We start from the raw sequence: 18,329 nt of genomic DNA, 5'->3' as shown, positions 1-18,329 counted from the left end.
CTGGTGAATAATGCATGGCCATTAGCGGAGGGCCGCGCCGATTGGCCGGCCTCCAGCGGACTCGGGCGGCCTATGCAAATGAGGCCGCGCTCGCAATTAGCGGCCGCGCGGCGAGGAGGGGCCGGCGCCTGCGGGACCCGGGCGCGCGGCCGGCGCCGCCTCACATCGCGGGCTCCGCTCTCCTCGGCGCCCGGTGCGGCCCGGCGGGCCGGGAGCGGCGCGGGCCGCGGCGGCCGCCTGGCCCCGGGCACAGGCAGCAAACTTTCGCGGCGTCCGCGCGGCGCCTCTCCGCCGGCGCGCCGGGCTCGCCCCTTTATAGAGTGTCTGCGCCGCCGCCCGCGCCCCGCGCCGCGCCCCCCCCCCGCCACCGCCCGCCGCCCCTCCCGGAGCGGGCGGCCGCGGGCAGGGCTCCGGCCGGCGCCTTTGTCTCGCCGGGCTGCTCGGGCGCCGAGCCTCCTGCGCTCCGGGCGCGGAGGGCCGGCCGGTCGCCTCCACTCGTCCGCGGCGGCTCTCGGCGCGCCGGCCCCGCTCAGGCTCTGGTGTCCCCTCTCTCCGGACCTTCTCTCCGGGCTCGTGTCCCCTCCGCGGGCTCCCCCGGCGGCCGGCCCGGCCCGGAGGCTCGCGGCCGGAGCGGAGCGGAGTGCGCACGCCGGGGTGGCGGGACTTCGGCAAGACCAACTTTCCGGTTCGGAAGCTGCGCGGGCCGAGCGGCTCCTCCCCTCCCCTCCCCTCGTCCTCCCTCCCCTCCGCTCCCACCCCCGTCTCCCCGCCCCCCCACCCCCGGGCCCCTTGACTCCTGAGCGCCCGCCCCGCCCGCCGCCGCCACCGGGGCCGCCTCAGCCCTTCGCCCGCCCGCCGGGCCTCCCCGCCGCCAGCGGCTCCTTAAATCCAGGGGAAGGGAGGGGATGACAGGGCTCCGGTGTCCCCCCCACCAGTTCCCTTGCCCGATGGGTGCAGTCCTGGGGCGCCTGTGGCGTGGGCAGGGGGCGCAGGGTGCCCCGAGACCGCGTTACTGAAAGTTCCAAGTCCACAAAAGTCCTGCGCGCGGCCCCCCGTGTTCTAGGACTGTCGGGGGCGACGTGGGGGGAGGGCAGGTGAGGGGGAGCGCACATTCGGACCGGCCCAGCATCCCTGGGCAGCCGGCGCCGCGCGCTTCCCGCACGCGCACCCAACCTTCGCGGGTTGTCAGGCACGCGCCCTCGCCCCCGCGCGCGCAACCCACCGCAGACGTGCACACGCGCCGTCGCCCACTCCCGCGCGCTCATTCCCGCGCGTGTCCTCCATCGCGAGCGGCTGCTGGGATGTGCTCCAGGCCCCGTCGCCGCAGAGCCTGCGCCTGTGCCCTCGCCCCAGCGTGTCTTTTTTCATTTCCTAAATTTATAATATTTGTCCTCACAAGTGGCCCTGTCTGGTACGAAGCTTTGGCACAGATGGCCTCCCGGCGCTTCCCCCAGGGTCGCGTGCTGGCGGGGAACAGCCGGCGAGCACACAGCCCCGGGCGCCCAGAGGGCTGCGATCTCCCTGCGTGGCTGGGCGCGGGGCTCTGACTAGTGGGGATCCCCCGCCCCGGCTGGACCCCGGCACCGCGCCGCTCGCCCGGCTCTCCAAGGGCTGCTTTTCCGTTCTAGAATCTTCCCGCTACCCAGCCGCGGTTCTCCCGCGCGCCTCTAATTGTGTAAGTTTCACGAAGCAACAGCTTTGGGCTCCAGGAAAAGCGCAGGAAAATCATACAGAGGAAGGAAGTGCACAGGTTGGAATCATCTCCAAAGAGACCCCGCCGCCACTTTTGCCACCCTCCTCCCAACCAATCCCTGAAGGTCGGTTTTGCTTTGCTGTTTGGTGGCAGGCGTATTCATTTAGGAAATTTTGTTTTGAAAAGAAAAAAATGACATCTGAAAGATGTTCGAAATCTAGAGTTACCCCCCCCCACACACACACACCACGGTAGGGCTTTTATAGTTAAGCTGTGGGGAGAAAGGTCTGTATCGCTAGTGCGCTGTCAACTTTGGCAAATGCTGCAAGCATTTTGGGGACGCTCTCGCATCCGGCGCAGAGGCGCTCGGCAGTGAAAAGTTCGCAGCCAGGGTTTTGGGGCGAGCGGGCCAGGAACTCTCCTGGCAAAAGAGTGGCAAAGAGAGGAGGAGGGAAGAGGAAGGGACGTGTGTTGGTGGGGGAGGGCGGTGGTAGAGAGTGGAAGTTTCTTGCAGAATTTACAGGACGGACCAGAGTTTGGGGAAGTTGCAGCGCCGCAGCAGAGAGGTAGATGTCTGCTTCCCGGCAGAGAAAGAACACAAAACGATCGTCGGTGGGTCGGGTTAAAGGTGCACTGCCTGCTTAATTCTCTCTTTTTTCCCTCTTTTTACAAAAATCGACACTTTGGGGAAAAGAAGCAAACGTAGGTTCCCGCGGCGTCCGAAGTCCCTCAGAGGAAGCCCGAGCCCGGCTCCCCGGCAGCCTCCTGGCCCGGTGTCACCGACTCCTCCTCTTTGGGCCGCTTTGCACGCACCGGCCCCACCTTTTTTGTTCCTAAAGCCATTCGTCCGCCCCTCCCAGCCCCCCACTCTCTCTCCGACACACTGGCACGATTTCCTTAGGGCTTTCCCGGACTCCTGAACGACACTGCTTAATTCCGTCGACTTGCTCTGCATTTTCTACGGTGTGCGGCCGTGGGGAGGATCTTAAGTCCCTCCAGCGAAGGCGAAAGTGAGACCCCGGCCCTTTATCTGTAAGAAGCGAGCTGTCAGATTGCAGAGGTGTCGCGCCCGCCCGCGCTGCGCGTTGTAAGTGCGGAGACACAGCAGGCTGGGCTCGGCGCTGCGGTGAACGCAGTGGTTCCCCCAAAGTGAGCGGCCGCGGAGCAGGACACGGAGCTCGCGGTCTGACCGGCCCGGCGTGGGGTGCGATCCCCGCCCAGGGCGCGCGCGGTGGGGTCGCCTGGCCGAAGGTGCGGGCTCCACCTCGGCCCCCGCGCTCTCCACGCTGGGATTTCGTTGAGAAGATGGAGCAAAGACTTGGACGAAAGAGCCGGGGAGGCTGTGAAAGGGGCACCTACACAAATTCCCCGCCACTGCCAGAATGGTGCGGATCAGTAAATTGTGTGGCGCACCTTTTAAAAAATTGATTCGGGTGTTCAAGATCAATAAAATTAAAAAAAAAAGTAGAGGCCGAAAATAAAAGGCGAGTTACCTTCTGCGTTAACCTGTTCTCCCTTCCTCGCCTCCCTCCACCGAGGTCTGAAACTTTTCTTTAATTGTTTTTATTTAGTGCAGCAAGTTTTAATGAAAGCACAGGCGTCTAAAGTTTGAGTTCCAGCAATAGGTTTATCGCCAGGCGACAACGTGTCAAGCAGAATATCTTCACAGATGAGGTACAGGATGTGTCCTCCAGTCACGCCCAGACTGGAGGACCCCCGGAGCTGTGCATCAGAGACGCAGACACCGAGTCGCGCTGGCGACACACAAGTCCCTACCGTCACATGACCACTGCCTATTAGAATATTGTGATACCTAAACACTCTTGCAAAAACAAAAGTTGCTTTTCTTCCCTATAATTAAATCTAATTTGTTAATTGTCTTTCCTCTTGCAATGTTGTTTTCATCTTAGGAGGTGACACGTTATTATTTTGTCTACTTAATAATATTATTTACAAATTAATACTGTACATTTTACATTTGTGGAACGTATAATTAGGTGTTTGATTAATTTGTATCATTTATTCAGATAAAACAGAAAGCCTATGTGCAGGATTGATTTGACAAGGGGATGTTGGAGACTTGCTTCTATTTTAATGTCCCAGTTTACTGAAGCTACTGGCTTTCCATCCACAAAAGACAGTTTTGCATAAGGTGCATTTGTTACTTTATTTACAATGTGCTTACTTCCCCAGCTACTTTATACAAAAAGAGTATTCAAATGTTAGGGCTTTATTTTCTCTTTTCATTCTTTTTTCCCCTCCCAAATCAAAGTTCCTTTCTTCTTCTCCCTGGCCTTCTCTCCCCTGTCTCTGGTTCCTCCCCCACCCCAACTTTTGTTTTAGGTCCTTACCATTAAATCCAGCGTGATTTTGTGTCTTTAATGCTGTGACAAGTGACTGCTAATTGGTTCTCACTTGAGCAAAGATATTACCATACTAATATTATTATTGGTAAGAAGAGGTAATTGATAACACCACCTGCCACTCTGGGGCAATCATGATGATAAATGTTTCCATCAACAGGAAATCTGTGCTTGGTGTACCACAGCCCAACGCAAACAGCATGTCAAGTGCCAATTATAAAGATGTTGCTTTTCTATTACATTTGGGCGGGGGGCTGGGCTAGAAAACGTGTAGCCAAAAATTATACGTATGGTTTTTTTTTTCTGACCGTCTTGCTCACCCATTTGAAAATCACTTTCCCTGTAAAAATAAAATGCTCTCCCTAAGTAACCCAACATATAGCTAACTGCCGTGCCCACATTGCACACCACTCCTGCTGTCGCCCCCTCTGCTTTCAAAGCTGTTGAGATGAATATGTCTAAATATTTTTATAGATGGGTGCCACGTGTGTAATATATAAATCCATCTAGGTCTGTGTGCTCCGAAGCTGTCTTGTATGTTCTTTCCAGGTCGGCTTGCAACCTCACATGTGGGCATCACAGGCAAACATTCCATGTCTTTTTCTGTCACACGCAGGGAAACATCAGCACGCAGCCATTCGTCTTCACACTTAGGGACGCAAAAAGCCATGTGAAAGTACTTCTCCTGTGACCACTGAGCCGCGTATGTGGGCTGCATGTGGGCCCGGCTGGGGCACTCCAGCATGTATGATTCCATAATGGCCAGCTAAAACTTTGACTCCCTTGCCCACAGGGAGGCTCAAACGATTATTATTAGCTTGCACTATTAGATGCAGGCCTCAAAAGGCGAAATCAGCTATTGATAATTGCAAGAAGTATACAGCAGCTACTGTATCGATCGGCTCGTCCCTATTCCCCTGGTGTGGGAGAGATAAGAAGACTCACTCTTTAGTGCAATATAATTTCTTTTGACCTATCTGCTTGCTACAGACTTATGATGAATAGCCGGACTGGTTAAAGTCCTTTATCACGAAAGTTACCCCTTGATATAATATTGATTCTTTATAACTAGCTCCAAACACAAAAATCAAACTGTCCACTTGACCATCATCATCATCAATATCATCACAAAGCCTCCGGAATAGAGATCAGCACGAGCCTGAAAACGCTTTCTATAATCTTCCCGGCTAATCTTTATTTGCTGATGATGAAAAGAAGGGGGGAGGGCGGGGGGCCAGAGGGAGAGTGAGCAGAATGTCATTTGGACGAACACTATATTTATATGTGTACATACATTAGGCCGAGAGCAGGCGGCCTCTGCTCGTGAGAACGCGCGCGGGCACCGTGACCACCCTCCGCAGGGCTCGGCCTGCCCACCCGCCCTGGGGGAATCGGGGAGCCGGGAGGCCCAGGGGATTGGGGGTGGAGGGAGACAAAAAGGGCTCCGTGCGAGCTGCCTGACGGGAGGCACAGGATGAGACCCTCCGCCTCCTGCTCGCTCGAGATCAATGTCGCGCGTCCTTGGCTCTCGGGCCCGCTTCGCTCCCGGGAGCGCGGGCGGCGAGGGGCGCACGCCGGGTGGGCTCGCCGGCTTGGAGAGGCCGCGCCGCCCCGAGGAGCACATCAAAAGCCGTCCGTCCGGGCAATTCGTGTGCATTTCCCCTATTAACAGCATTTCCTGCCCCCCCGCCCGCCCCGCCCCCCGCGCCAGCAGGCTGCCCGGACGCGGGGACGAGCGGCTCGCGAGCGTGCCCGGCGGTGTGCGAGTGCGCGCGTGTCTGCGCGTGGGCGCCCGCGGGGGTCCCCGGGCCAGGGGGCGCCCTTGCACGCCTAGGCCCGGTCTAGGCCGAGTTTCGGGCGCGTGTTGGGAGGAGAGGGCCGTGGGGTGCGGCGGGGGACACAGGGAGGACGCGGGCGGAAGCCTCCTGGCACCTTCTCGGGCCCAGCGGCCGCGCCTACAGGCACTCAGTCTCCAGGGCGGCCGTCTTCGGGGCCTTCGCTTCAGTGGGATCCGAGGGACCCCTGCCCTCGACCCCTCCGCAAATCCTTCCCACCCGCGTTTCGGCAACCCTCAGACGTCGCGGACCAAGTCGGGGCGGGGATGTGAAAAGCGAGACCGGCCCACCGCATCCTCCCCGGCTCCTAATCCGCGCGGCGGCGGGGCCAGGGCACGGAGGGTCCCCCGTCGTCCGGACGCCACTCAGTTTGGAGGACGCGGCCCGCTGTCCCAGTCCGCCGTCGGGCCCACCCGAGGGGCGTCCGGGGCTCCGCGTGGGGTCCCTGCGGTCGCCTGGCACGCCGGGCTGGGGTCTCGCAAGGCGAAGCTGGAGTACTTGGGCGTCAGGCGCCGCCCCACCCCGGCCCCCGCCCTGGGCCCGGGTGAGACCCCGCGAATTCGGCGCGGGCCGGTGGGGGAGGGGCGCGGGTTCCCGCGCGCGAACACGCGTGAGGCGCCTCGCTGGAAAGCACAGCCGCTCTCCATAACGTGTTCAAAGACGTTTTAGGAAGGCGGGCACAACTTTGATGTGACCGTTCCCATCGGTCTTGGCTTCCTCATTATCACAAGTGTCGTTTGCTTTGGCTCCAATCTCTGCAAAAGCGCAGAGCTGAAATTCTGCAGAAGCCGGCCTTGCGGAGGGCTCCTCGAGGTCCCCGAAGCGCTGTGCTGGCGACAAAGACCACTCAGCCCCAGTGCGGGTCCGCTCCCGTTCCGGGTGGACGTCTGCGCTGTGATCGGACGCCCCGGGCCTTTCACTGAACGGACCCATTCAGGCTGTCCCTGAAGGTCAGGCCTGGGGGAGAGGAACAATTAGTCAGTCCACATTCTCCTGAAAACCATCAACAGCAAGAGAAAACCGACCTGGTAGCAGAACAAACAGTCTCCCACTCAAACCGTGCAGTAGGATTGATGAGCTAAATAAATGAGCAGGTTTGTCCGGACACGTGGGCCCCCCCCTCGCTAATGACTGTGCTTGGCCTGTGTGGATGCAGCTAAGGCACAGGGTGTTTCTCTCGGCCTTCCTGACCCGTGCTGGGAAAGGACCGACCTTCTGCTCTTACACGTGCCCGGGGAGCCCTCAGATCTGCACATCTCTGCTTCTCCCTCTGCACTGCTGGCCACTGCTGGCAAGTGTTGCCTAATGATGTATTCTTCATCTTGAGCTGTATATGTCTGATTTACCCAGACTTTTCTGTTTGAAGTCAGACATGGGAGGAGTGATGCAGAGGCCCCGCCATCACAGGGTGTGCTCCCTGCCCTTCCACGGAGGGAGACACTGTACCCCAAACACACTGATTCTCTTGGCATCAGAAAGTTAAGGAAAAAGGAATCTTTTATAAAAATTGGAACCAGTGTGCGGAAAGTGGATTTTCCGAAAGTCTGGGTGTGTTTGCATGCTGTGCGTGTGTGCTCTTTAAGAAAACCTACTGAATTAGAATTCATAAAACAGGAAGTTGGGGCTTCCCTGGTGGCGCAGTGGTTGAGAGTCCGCCTGCCGATGCAGGGGACACGGGTTCGTGCCCCGGTCCGGGAAGATCCCACATGCCGTGGAGCGGCTGGGCCCGTGAGCCATGGCCGCTGAGCCTGCGCATCTGGAGCCTGTGCTCCGCAATGGGAGAGGCCACAACAGTGAGAGGCCCGCGTACTGCAAAAGAAAAAAGAAAGTTGAAGGGGCCATTACTCACTCAACAAAGGGTTCTTCACTTTTCTGGGTGTGTAACTGCAGATTTCTCTAAAGTAGCCAGTGGGGCAGTATATGGTGAAGTAGCCAGTATGCACAGTAACACATCAATTTCATAAAACTAGGCTCACCTACATCCCCGGCAGAAATGGAGTGGCTCTTCGGGACCGAGGACGTTTTCCTTTGATTCCTCCAGGGAGATGCTGCAGCCTGCAGTCTGTCCACTGCAGAAACCCACGAGGACTGGGCAGCTCTGCTCCCCACGCCCTCGGTCCCGGGCCGGCGGCAGGTCTGTCTTGGACCGTGATGACCTTGGGCCTGGTCAGAGCTGTTGAGATAAAAGCATCCTCAGAGGCTGAAAGAGAAAATGACCGGCTGGAAGAGGGGGTCTAGGCATGCGAGGAAAGTCAACAACAGTAAAGGCATTAATGACAGTTATGCCAAAGAAGAAACGCTTGTTTACATGTTGGAGCCACTATGACCGCAAAAGGAGAGTGGGAGAGAAACCCCAGAAACCAGGATGGGAGGGGCCGTGGCCCCGCCAGAGGAGGGTGGGGTAGGAGGGAGGCCGAGAGACCAGCGTGGATGAGGAAGAAGAGAGAGGGGGAGGAGGTGACGGAGCAGTGGCCCCGGGCCCCAGAGCCGTGGCCTCGCCCAGAGAGCCTGAAGGGAGGGCACACATCAGCACCCTGTGCCCTGTACCGTGATGGGAGGACCACCCTTGTCTCCACCACCGACACGTCCACACCACAGAGATGCTCTAGTGAGACCTGGTCTACGTCACCTGAGCTCAGCACCGACACCCCCGGCCCCAGCTTCTGTCTTTAGCCGAGTCCCACATCCTCTGTTAGAAAGAAGGTCCACAGAATTTGTGAAAGTGGCTCTGAAAGTGCTTGGTAAACAGAATGACTATGGGGGCCGTTTATTTGTTTTGGTGAATTTGAGCAAAAGAAATCATACTTGCTCTCATGTCCAGAGCACAGCTCTCACCTCGTTTTCTCCAGTTGTCTCTCTTCTATGAACCCTGAAGATTACAGTCCTTCCCATGCAATTTAACTCTGGTCAGACTTCTTCTTTTTTGATGGGGGCCATTTTTAAGGTCTTTGTTGAATTTGTTACAATCTTGCTTCTGTTTTATGTTTTGGTTTTTTGGCCACGAGGCGTGTGGGATCTTAGCTCCCCAGCCATGGATCAAACCCACACCCCCTGAAGTGGAAGGCTAAGTCTCACCCATGAGACCACCAGGGGAGTCCCCCAGACTTCATTTTAAATTATTCTCAAATTCATTTCACAGCCGGCTTTTGTGCGCCCAGACCAGAAGGCTCTCCATCTTCTCTAGGAGACCTCAGGGCCCTGAGTGCTCCGTTGAGCCCCCATGGCGGGGGTTGCTTGGTGCCAGGGCAGCTGGGAGTGATCTAAGGGGAACAGACACACACACACGCCTTTGGTGAAATTTTACCCTGTCTGCTGTTGGGTTTCCCGGGCTAACTCAAAGGTGGTTCGCAGTCTGTCCTCTGCTCCCTCTAAACTTCTCTGTTCCTGGGGCACTTGCACTGACCACCTGTGCAGCCAGGCATCCTATAGGAGCGCTCACCTTTATTCTTGAATTTCCTCAATTTCTCCAACTGCTCTGCTTATTAACCCATTTTACAGATGCGTTGATGTAATAGATCCAGGGTGTTAATGACATGCCCAAGGTCACTTGTTAATTAGTAAAGGAGCCTGTGGTCACTTTGTCTATAATTGCAGACAGTCCTTAGAGAGCACTGACCATCCTAATTATGGTGCAGAGTTTCTGCTACTGCTAATGCATCCTCTCACTGGGCTGACGTTCAGAATTTCCCACATGGCACCAGAGTCTTCTTTTGCCTCCCTTGCAACAATGTCAGTCTTCCTAAGCGCGCTGTCTCCCGCCTCAGGGACTCGGAGAGTATTGCCCTCATCCTTCTGGTCACGGTTGCTGTTTGGTTGGGTTTCTGGGGCAAAGTATGTCTTCTTCTGCAGATGAATTTGCTCCAATGACCTGAGTTCCAGCCATCCTGCCTTGACCCTCTGCCGCGTAAGCGGATTTTACTGTTGGTTCCCACTCACCTTCCCCTCTTTGAACATCTAATGCCCCTGAGATCAGCTCTGCTTGCTTTTTCTTGACTGATTTTTGAAATTAGACTTCTTTGATTGAGGAAGCATTCCACTTTATGGTTCCTCTTTTCTTCACGTATTTTGTGCAATCATGGACACAGTGACTAACAAAAGAATATTATATTTTTTCATGAGTTATCCCAGACAGTTGTTAAGGAAGATATTAAGGATACCCTGCTCACCCCGCGACACCTGAGCATCACTACTGTCTCACCTGGCCGGGTCCTGCTAGCTTCCTTCCCATCTGCTCAGATGCCGCAGTGGGCGGTGGCTGGCTGGCCGGCGCTCGGTCCCCGCATGGCCCTTCTGCACTGGGCACACGTCTCCGCAGATAAGGTCGCTTACTCTTCGCCCGCCAGGTTCTGTGCCGGAGGCCTCACATCGTCCCCTTTGACCCTCATACCCTACAGGTGCTCATCGCCGTCCTCCTGTCGTGAATGAGGGCCTCGAAGCCACAGGTGTTGGTGTGACTGTCCAGGCCACACGGCTACAGCTCCGGGGCCTCTTCCGGCCACACTCAGGCCTCTCCAGACACGGGGCTCCTTTTCTTGTCCTGGACCCTTTCTGGGGTTGTGTTTTGAGAAAAGCGGCTCCACTTAAACAAATAAGAACTTTCCCCTGGTCATTAGAAGCTTTTATTTCTTTGCACTAAATCAGAGAAGATGAACGTCTCAAAGTAAGGGGTGGTGCAGGAGGCAGGAGTGTGGAGGTGGTGGATGTGGGGGACCCTTGGAAGCCAGTTCAAAGCTCGGGCCCAGGCCCAGGGTCAGGTGCTAAGTACCAGGGGGAGGACCCAGACACGGTCAACCCTCAGCTACCAGGCCCATCAGAGGCCCCCCGACTGCCTGGGTGGTGGGGATGGGCTGGGCTGGGCACACGCCACAGGGTCCAACATTTCCTCATGATCGACGCCTGCTTCGAAGTTATTTTCCTCCCTCCGTTTACAAAGATCTTCATATGCTGCAGGGAGTTTGTGGAAAATGGAAATGCCATCCAGGGCATCAGGTACGTCTGTGTTTAAGAACTTTCCGGTGGGCGCAGCAGGAAGTGGCATCGTGCACCTGGGAAGTGACCACACCTCGCGCTGCTGGGGTGAGTGGACCACTGGTGCCTTGGTTTCCTGTAACGTCTCTCGACGACCCTTTCATTCAGAGTCAGACAAGGTGGCAGCACTCGTGTCGACCTTTGGTTTTGAATATAGAGCGGCTCTCTTTGGACGACGTGGGTAAATCAGTCTTTTGATGGTCAACAGGTACTTAAAGATCCCAAGGTTGTGGTATTTGCCGTTATAACAACGTCTTTGTCACAATCAGGGAAGTGTCTGTTTATAGAGCGGGTTAAATTGTGAGAAAAGATAATGGCTGCCGTGCAGACACAGGGCACAGCTCTGCCCCAGGGCGCTTCCTTTGCAAGTGGTTCACGGTCTGTGTCTGGAACTAGTGCGATTTTATGTCATGCGCTCTGCTTACGGAGTTTTGCAAAGTGGTATCTTCTACTCTTATGAATAATGTATGTATCAATGTGTATATTTAAAACGTCATGATGCACACATACAGATGGTTTAAAATATTCCTATAGAGTCACGTGGTTATTAAGGATGAATTTTGTTCTGATGTGTCACAGAGTTTTGAAGCTATTGAAAACTATAATGCTTCAGGAAAATGGGCACCATTTGAAAAATTAGTTTCAAGAAGTGACTTAAAATGATCACAGAAAACTTAGAACAGCACAACTTTTGTTAAAGGGGATTCTCTTGGTCGCAAAGACTAGATCACACTTGTGTCTGAAACTCGTTTTAATGTTGAGGTAAATGGGGCTCAATCCAGCATTTCCTGGTTCAAAGAACACAAGGTACGACTCACAGGAGAGATTATTAAGGGGGTCATTGTATTTCAGAAGGCAGCTGTTTGATGGAGAGATGGGGCTTCAGTGACAGATGACAAGTTTATTGCCTAGTGAGCAGAGAGGTGTGTATGAGTGTGAGTATGTGAGTGTGCATGTGAGCGTGTGTGTGTGTGCGTGTGTGTGTGCGTGTGTGTGTGTGCGTGTGTGTGTTAAATCTCTCTGGTCTGTTGTGTCATTTCAAGCTTGTGTTTCCTTGTTAATTTTCTGTCTGGATGATCTGTCCATCGGTGTAAGTGAGGTGTTAATGTCCCCACTGTTATTGTGTTACTGTCGATTTCCTCTTTTAAAGCTCTTAGCATTTGCCTTATGTATTGAGGTGCTCCTATGTTGCATGCATAAATATTTACAATTGCTATATCTCTTTCTTGGATTGATCCCTTGATCATTATGTAGTGTCATTCCTTGTCTCTTGTAACAGTCTTTCTTCTAAAGTCTATTTTATCTGATATGAGTATTGCTACTCCAGCTTTCTTTTGATTTCCATTTGCGTGGAATATCTTTTTCCATCTCCTCACCTTCAGTCTGTATGTGTCCCTAGGTCTGAAGTGGGTCTCTTATAGACAGCATATATATGGGTCTTGTTTTTTTTTTTTTTTTTTTGCGCTACACGGGCCTCTCACTGTTGTGGCCTCTCCCACTGTGGAGCACAGGCTCTGGACGCGCAGGCCCAGTGGCCATGTCTTACAGGCCCAGCTGCTCCGCAGCATGTGGGATCCTCCCGGACCAGGGCACGAACCCGTGTCCCCTGCATTGGCAGGCGGACTCTCAACCACTGTGCCACCAGGGAAGCCCATGGGTCTTGTTTTTGTATACATTCAGCAAGCCTGTATCTTTTGGTTGGAGAATTTAATCCATTCACAGTTAAGGTAATTATTGATATGTATGTTCCTATTACCATTTTCTTAATTGTTTTGGGTTTGTTTTTGTAGGTCCTTTTCTTCTCTTGTGTCTCCCACTTAGAGAAGTTCCTTTAGCATTTGTTGTAGAGGTGATTTGGTTGTGCTGAATTCTCTTAGCTTTTGTTTTTCTGTAAAGCTTTTGATTTCTCTGTTGAATCTGAATGAGATCCTTGCCCAGTAGAGTAATCTTGTTTGTAGGTTCTTCCCTTTCATCACTTTAAATATGTCATGCCACTCCCTTCTGGCTTGTAGAGTTTCTGCTGAGAAATCAGTTGTTAACCTTATGGGATTTCCCTTGTATGTTATTTGTCGTTTTTCCCTTGTTGCTTTTAATAATTTTTCTTTGTCTTTAATTTTTGTCAACTTGATCTATGTGTCTTGGTGTGTTTCTCCTTGGGTTTATCCTGCCTGGGACTCTCTGTGCTTCCTGGAATTGGGTGGCTATTTCCTTTCCCATGTTAGGGACGTTTTCCCACGTTAGGGAAGTTTTCGACTATTATCTCTTCAAATATTTTCTCAGTCCCTTTCTTTTTCTCTTCTTCTTCTGGGACTCCTATAATGTGAATGTTGGTGCATTTAATGTTGTCCCAGAGGTCTCTTAGGCTGTCTTCACTTCTTTTCATTCTTGTTTCTTTATTCTGTTCTGTGGAAGTGAACTCTACCATTCTGTCTTCCAGGTCACTTATCTGTTCTTCTGCCTCAGTTATTCTGCTATTGATTCCTTCTAGTGTAGTTTTCATTTCAGTTATTGTATTGTTCATCTCTGTTTGTTTGTTCTTTAATTCTTCTAGGTATTTGTTCTTTAATTCTTCTAGGTTTTTGTTAAACATTTCTTTATCTTCCCGATTTTTGCCTCCATTCTTTTTCTGAGGTCCTGAATCGTCTTCACTACCATTATTCTGAATTCTTTTTCTGGAAGGTTGCCTATCTCCACTTCATTTAGTTGTTTTTCTAGGGTTTTATCTTGTTCCTCTATCTGGTACATGGTCCTCTGCCTTTTCATTTTGTCTATCATTCTGTGAATGTGGTTTTCGTTCCACAGGCTGCAGGATTGTAGTTCTTGCTTCTGCTGTCTGCCATCTGGTTGATGAGGGTATCTAAGAGGCTTGTGCAAGTTTCCTGATGGGAGGGACTGGTGGTGGGTAGAGCTGGGTGTTGCTCTTGTGGGCAGAGCTCAGTAAAACTTTAATCCACTTGTCTGCTGATGGGTGGGGGTGAGTTCCCTTGCTGTTGGCTGTTTGGCCTGAGGTGACCCAGAACCAGAACCCACAGGCTTTTTGGTGGGGCTAATGGCGGACTCCGGGAGGGCTCATACCAAGGAGTACTTCCCAGAACTTCTGCTGCCAGTGTCCTTGTCCCTTGGTGAGCCACAGCTGCCCCCTGCTTCTGCAGGAGACCCTCCAACACTAGCAGGTAGGTCTGGTTCAGTCTCCTATGGGGTCACTGCTCTTTCCCTGGGTCCCGATGCGCACACTACTTTGTGTGTGGCCTCCAAGAGTGGAGTCTCTGTTTCCCCCAGTCCTGTTGAATTTCTGCAATCAAATCCCACTAGCTTTCAAAGTCTGACTCTCTTGGAATTCCTTCTCCCATTGCTGGACCCCCAGGTTGGGAAGCCTGACATGGGGCTCAGAACCTTCACTCCAGTGGGTGGACTTCTGTGGTATAATTGTTCTCCAGTTTGTGAGTCACCCACCCAGAGGTTATGGGATTTGATTTTATTGTGATTGCTCCCCTCCTACTGTCTCATTGTGGCTTCTCCATTGTCTTTGGATGTGGGGTATCTTTTTTGGTGAGTTCCAGTGTCTTCCTGTCAATGATTGTTCAGCAGTTAGTTGTGATTCTGGTGCTCTTGCGAGAGGGAGTGAGCATACGTCCTTCTACTCCACCATCTTGAGCCAACTCTCTGATACATATTTTTTTAAATGAGACCAACTTGCCATGTGATTATGAAAAGCAAATTTCATATACTAATATTTTCTGCCAAGTATAGACTTGTAATTCACTTTTGGGTTGATTTCTTTAGTCTTTAAATTTTTGAAAGGCAAGTGATTAGTCTTTTACACAAGGGAAGATACTGGACAAGGCAGATGAATGAATTGTTAATTGATTTATGCCTCAGTTTACCTTAATCCCAACGCTTCCTTCCATAAGTAACACTATATATTTTTAAGAAATTAGACCATGGCTGCATGTGTAAAGTTAAGAAATACAACTGTTTTTTGTGATTGAGGCACACGTCCCATATTTATTTGAAAGTAAAAAAAAAAAAGCAAAATTTATTTATAAAGTGAATTTTCCACTTTATTAACTTAATTTTTCTTTCATTTTGCTTATGCTGACTGCTTTTTTCTTTACCTTTTTTATCAATCAGATTTCGGCTGAAAATGTCAATATTGAAAGCATATTATAAAATACATTTAATGTAAATTACATAACAGATAAAGATGTCTTTTGGATGGTCTTTGCCTTTTTCGTTTAAGAACTGAGCTATCAGAAAAAAGTGGTATATTTGGGTAATTGCTCTAAAAAGAATTAGAACGTGTACTGTTTGCTAGGGTGGATCTCATTTCACATCGTTACCTGTTAATTGTGCGAACTGTGTGTATGTGGGGTGACCCAAACACACATTTGGAAACTCTCGTTTCTTGCTGAGAACTGTCATTATAATTCATATTGGAATTGGCTGGAATTGTTTTCCTTCTAGTCACTTGGTGCTTGAATTTTACAAAGACTTTATAAACACAAACATATTAACTACTCATATTCCATGTTAGACACACAGTTTAGTCTTATCAAAGCAGAGATAATTTAGCTGCTATTATTTTGTCACAATGCACCAATTTCAAAGAGAATTAAAATAATATCACATTGTGATTTCCAAAAAAATTGACGAAAACTTACGTGTTTGTGCTGACAGTCAGCCAGTGCAGTTCTGAAATCTCTGTTGTTGCTTCTGCACTCGGATCACTGCCAGCTTTTCTCCAACTTCTTCTCTCATCTCAATTCTCCACATGTTACTTTTAGGAAGTCGATGTTGTCAGCTGTCTTTGTATATAATTTTAACGCGATCAGTGAATGGTCTTTGTGGTGCAGGCCGTCGGACGGCCTCACGTGGAACGGGGCTGGAGGCGTGATGATGTCCCAGCGTTCCCCTCACTGAACGACGCCGGACCCACTCCAGGCCATGGCATCTGCGTCTCTCCTGTCCCTGGATGGCAAAGCCGAGGGCTGGGTGGGAAGCGCGTGCCGTGCATTTCACACCACAAACCCCGTCCTGCAGCTGCAGGATCTCAGGCTGGAATTCTTCTACACGCCTCCCAGCCGGCTTTCTTCGGGAAAGAAACCCTTAAAAAATCCTGAAAGAAAGGCATCATTTGTGCGTGGAGGACTTTGCTTTCTGTTAAGTACATGCGGAAAAGTTTGGTTGCCCTGAGTAATATTTAAACGTAATTAGGTGTTTCAGTGATTGCCACAGAGCACCGTCCTTCCACCTGAGAAGTGGCCCGCGGTCTCCCATTCCCTGTGGGAGGTGAGCACAGCCCATGGAGTCACTGCCGCTGGGGACCCACGTGACTCAGGAACAGAATATCCCCTAATTTTTGAAAAATGGCAGCTACATGGTTTTGACCACAAATGATTGGTATATACGTGGATAATTGGAGAAAACTCTTTTATTCTATGCCTTTCCTTAGAGACCAACAGCACATTTGCTCTCGGCTGTCGTGAGGTTAGTGCAAGGGTCAATGTATTACATTTGTGTTATCTGAAAAGGATTAACGTATGAGTGGCCAAATTTGACACAAGATGTTACTCAGTGAGAAAAATTGTGGTCCACCTTTAAAGGGGTTTCCTGCCATCAGACTTGCTGAGTGAACACCAGAAACTTGAGACCGGGCCCCAGGGCTGTCCGGGTCTCTTCCTGCCCGGGAGGCACTCGAGTCCTGTGGCTCTGGTTCCCTTCCCCTCGGTCTGGGCCAGCCGGGTCTCTGGAGAAAGTGAGCAGTGGCTGGGTGGCTTCCCGTCCTCCCAGGAGTAACTTAACTCCGCACCTTCCTCCATGGGTGTCTGCCGTCTGCTCCAGGGCTGCGCGAGCCTGAGTGTGGGCTAGGTGCTGCATCTCCCCTCGGTCCTCCACGCAGTAGGTCACCCCGGAGCTGGATTGGGGGCCGGGCTTTAGCTAGCGATGGGTGGGATCCCCTCGATTTACTCGGGGAGCAGAGGATCAGCGGTGACTGTGCCCGACCACCTGAAGGGAGCACTGACCTGTCTCAGGTCGCCCTGGTCCCAACCGCGCGGCTGCCGTGCCCGTGAGGGTGGACTGCGGCGTCTGGGGTCTGGGGTCCCCTTTTGTGGCACAGGCCCGGGCGGGCGCCATGGGAAGCCCCTGTGGTGGCTCGTTTTTGCGGCCGAGGCCCTCTATGGGCACACACATCCCTCCCGCGACCCCGTTCCAAGGGCGCCTACGTGCGGGCTGCACTTTGTAAGTTGGACTGCGTGTCTAGTCCTGGTGGGGCCTGTGGTTTCGGCGTGGACCTGGGAAGTTCTCAGCAACTGGGAATGAGCTCCAGCTGCCGGCCCGCCCTGTGCCTCCCCACGCCCCAGCCAAGCGGGTGCCGGCCAGGCGAGGCTCAGGGCCGTCCTCTTGGTCTAGCGTCTGGGCTCCGCCACACGGCGCCCATCACGGTCGGAGTCCTCACTGGGCAGACACCGCTCCCCAAGCCCGGCTGCCCTGGTTCCTGGTCGCGCTCTGTCCGGCGCACTACCAGCCTCTGGATTTGGAGGAAAGGGGGTGTTGCCCCCAGCGACGGTGGCCCTCCGAGGGCTGTGCTGCCCCTTCCGTGCCGGGGGCCCCGGGCCCAGGCCTCCACATCCAGGGCTCACCACACACCTGCATTTATTGCTGCTGCTCTTCGGTGCGGACACCAGGTGTGAGCCGGGAACACCTCCCCAGACACAGGCGGCTGACGGGTCGGATGTCCAAACGCCACCATCTTTGCAGTGAGGATGAAATCGCGGCCGCACAAGTGTGCGGTCAGGCGGCTGCGGCCCCGCCCACAGGGGCCGGGCAGCTCGTGTTTCACGGTGACCATCTCAGTAGCTGGTGCTCCCTGCTCCTGAGGAGACCAAAGGGCCTCTGATGGGCGCCCAGCCCCCAGGACCCTGCAGCGCGGCGCCAGGATGTGGGGCACGGCGGGGTCGGGGTCTAAATCTAACGAACGGAGTTGCAGCCAAGGAAGTGAGCTGCTTCTCACGCGCACGTCACATCCTGGGCCGCGCGCCCACTCAGGGCCGCTTTCCCGGTCAGCAAGGTGCCTTCAGTGTCCGGAGAGCTGGGCGCTGGTTTTCTCCTCTTGTCATAGTGCGGCTGGAATGGAGGGAATAATTACAAAATGCAGTTAGAGCGTGTTCTCAGGTCATCAGAGAATTGGCTCACTGAACACATCATAAACGTCTGCTTGGCTTTGAATTAAACAGCTTTTCCGCGAGGTCTGCCGTCGCTGGTTTGGGTGAGTGGGCAGCGCCGGGACTGGTCAGGTGCCCGTGGGGCTGAGAACCTCACGCGCCCACAGCCGAAAGGGAGGCCTAGGGCGTCGGCACCGCGGGGAAGCCACGCCCTCGTCCTGCTTAGCTCGTAGTTACAGCGCCGGAC

This window comes from Aethalodelphis obliquidens, unplaced genomic scaffold (assembly GCF_003676395.1).
Source record: "Aethalodelphis obliquidens isolate GAN/ISIS:26980383/991018 unplaced genomic scaffold, ASM367639v1 scaffold19, whole genome shotgun sequence".
Lineage (NCBI taxonomy): Eukaryota > Metazoa > Chordata > Mammalia > Artiodactyla > Delphinidae > Aethalodelphis > Aethalodelphis obliquidens.
The sequence above is the reverse complement of the archived record's forward strand: the minus strand, read 5'-3'. Positions refer to the sequence as shown.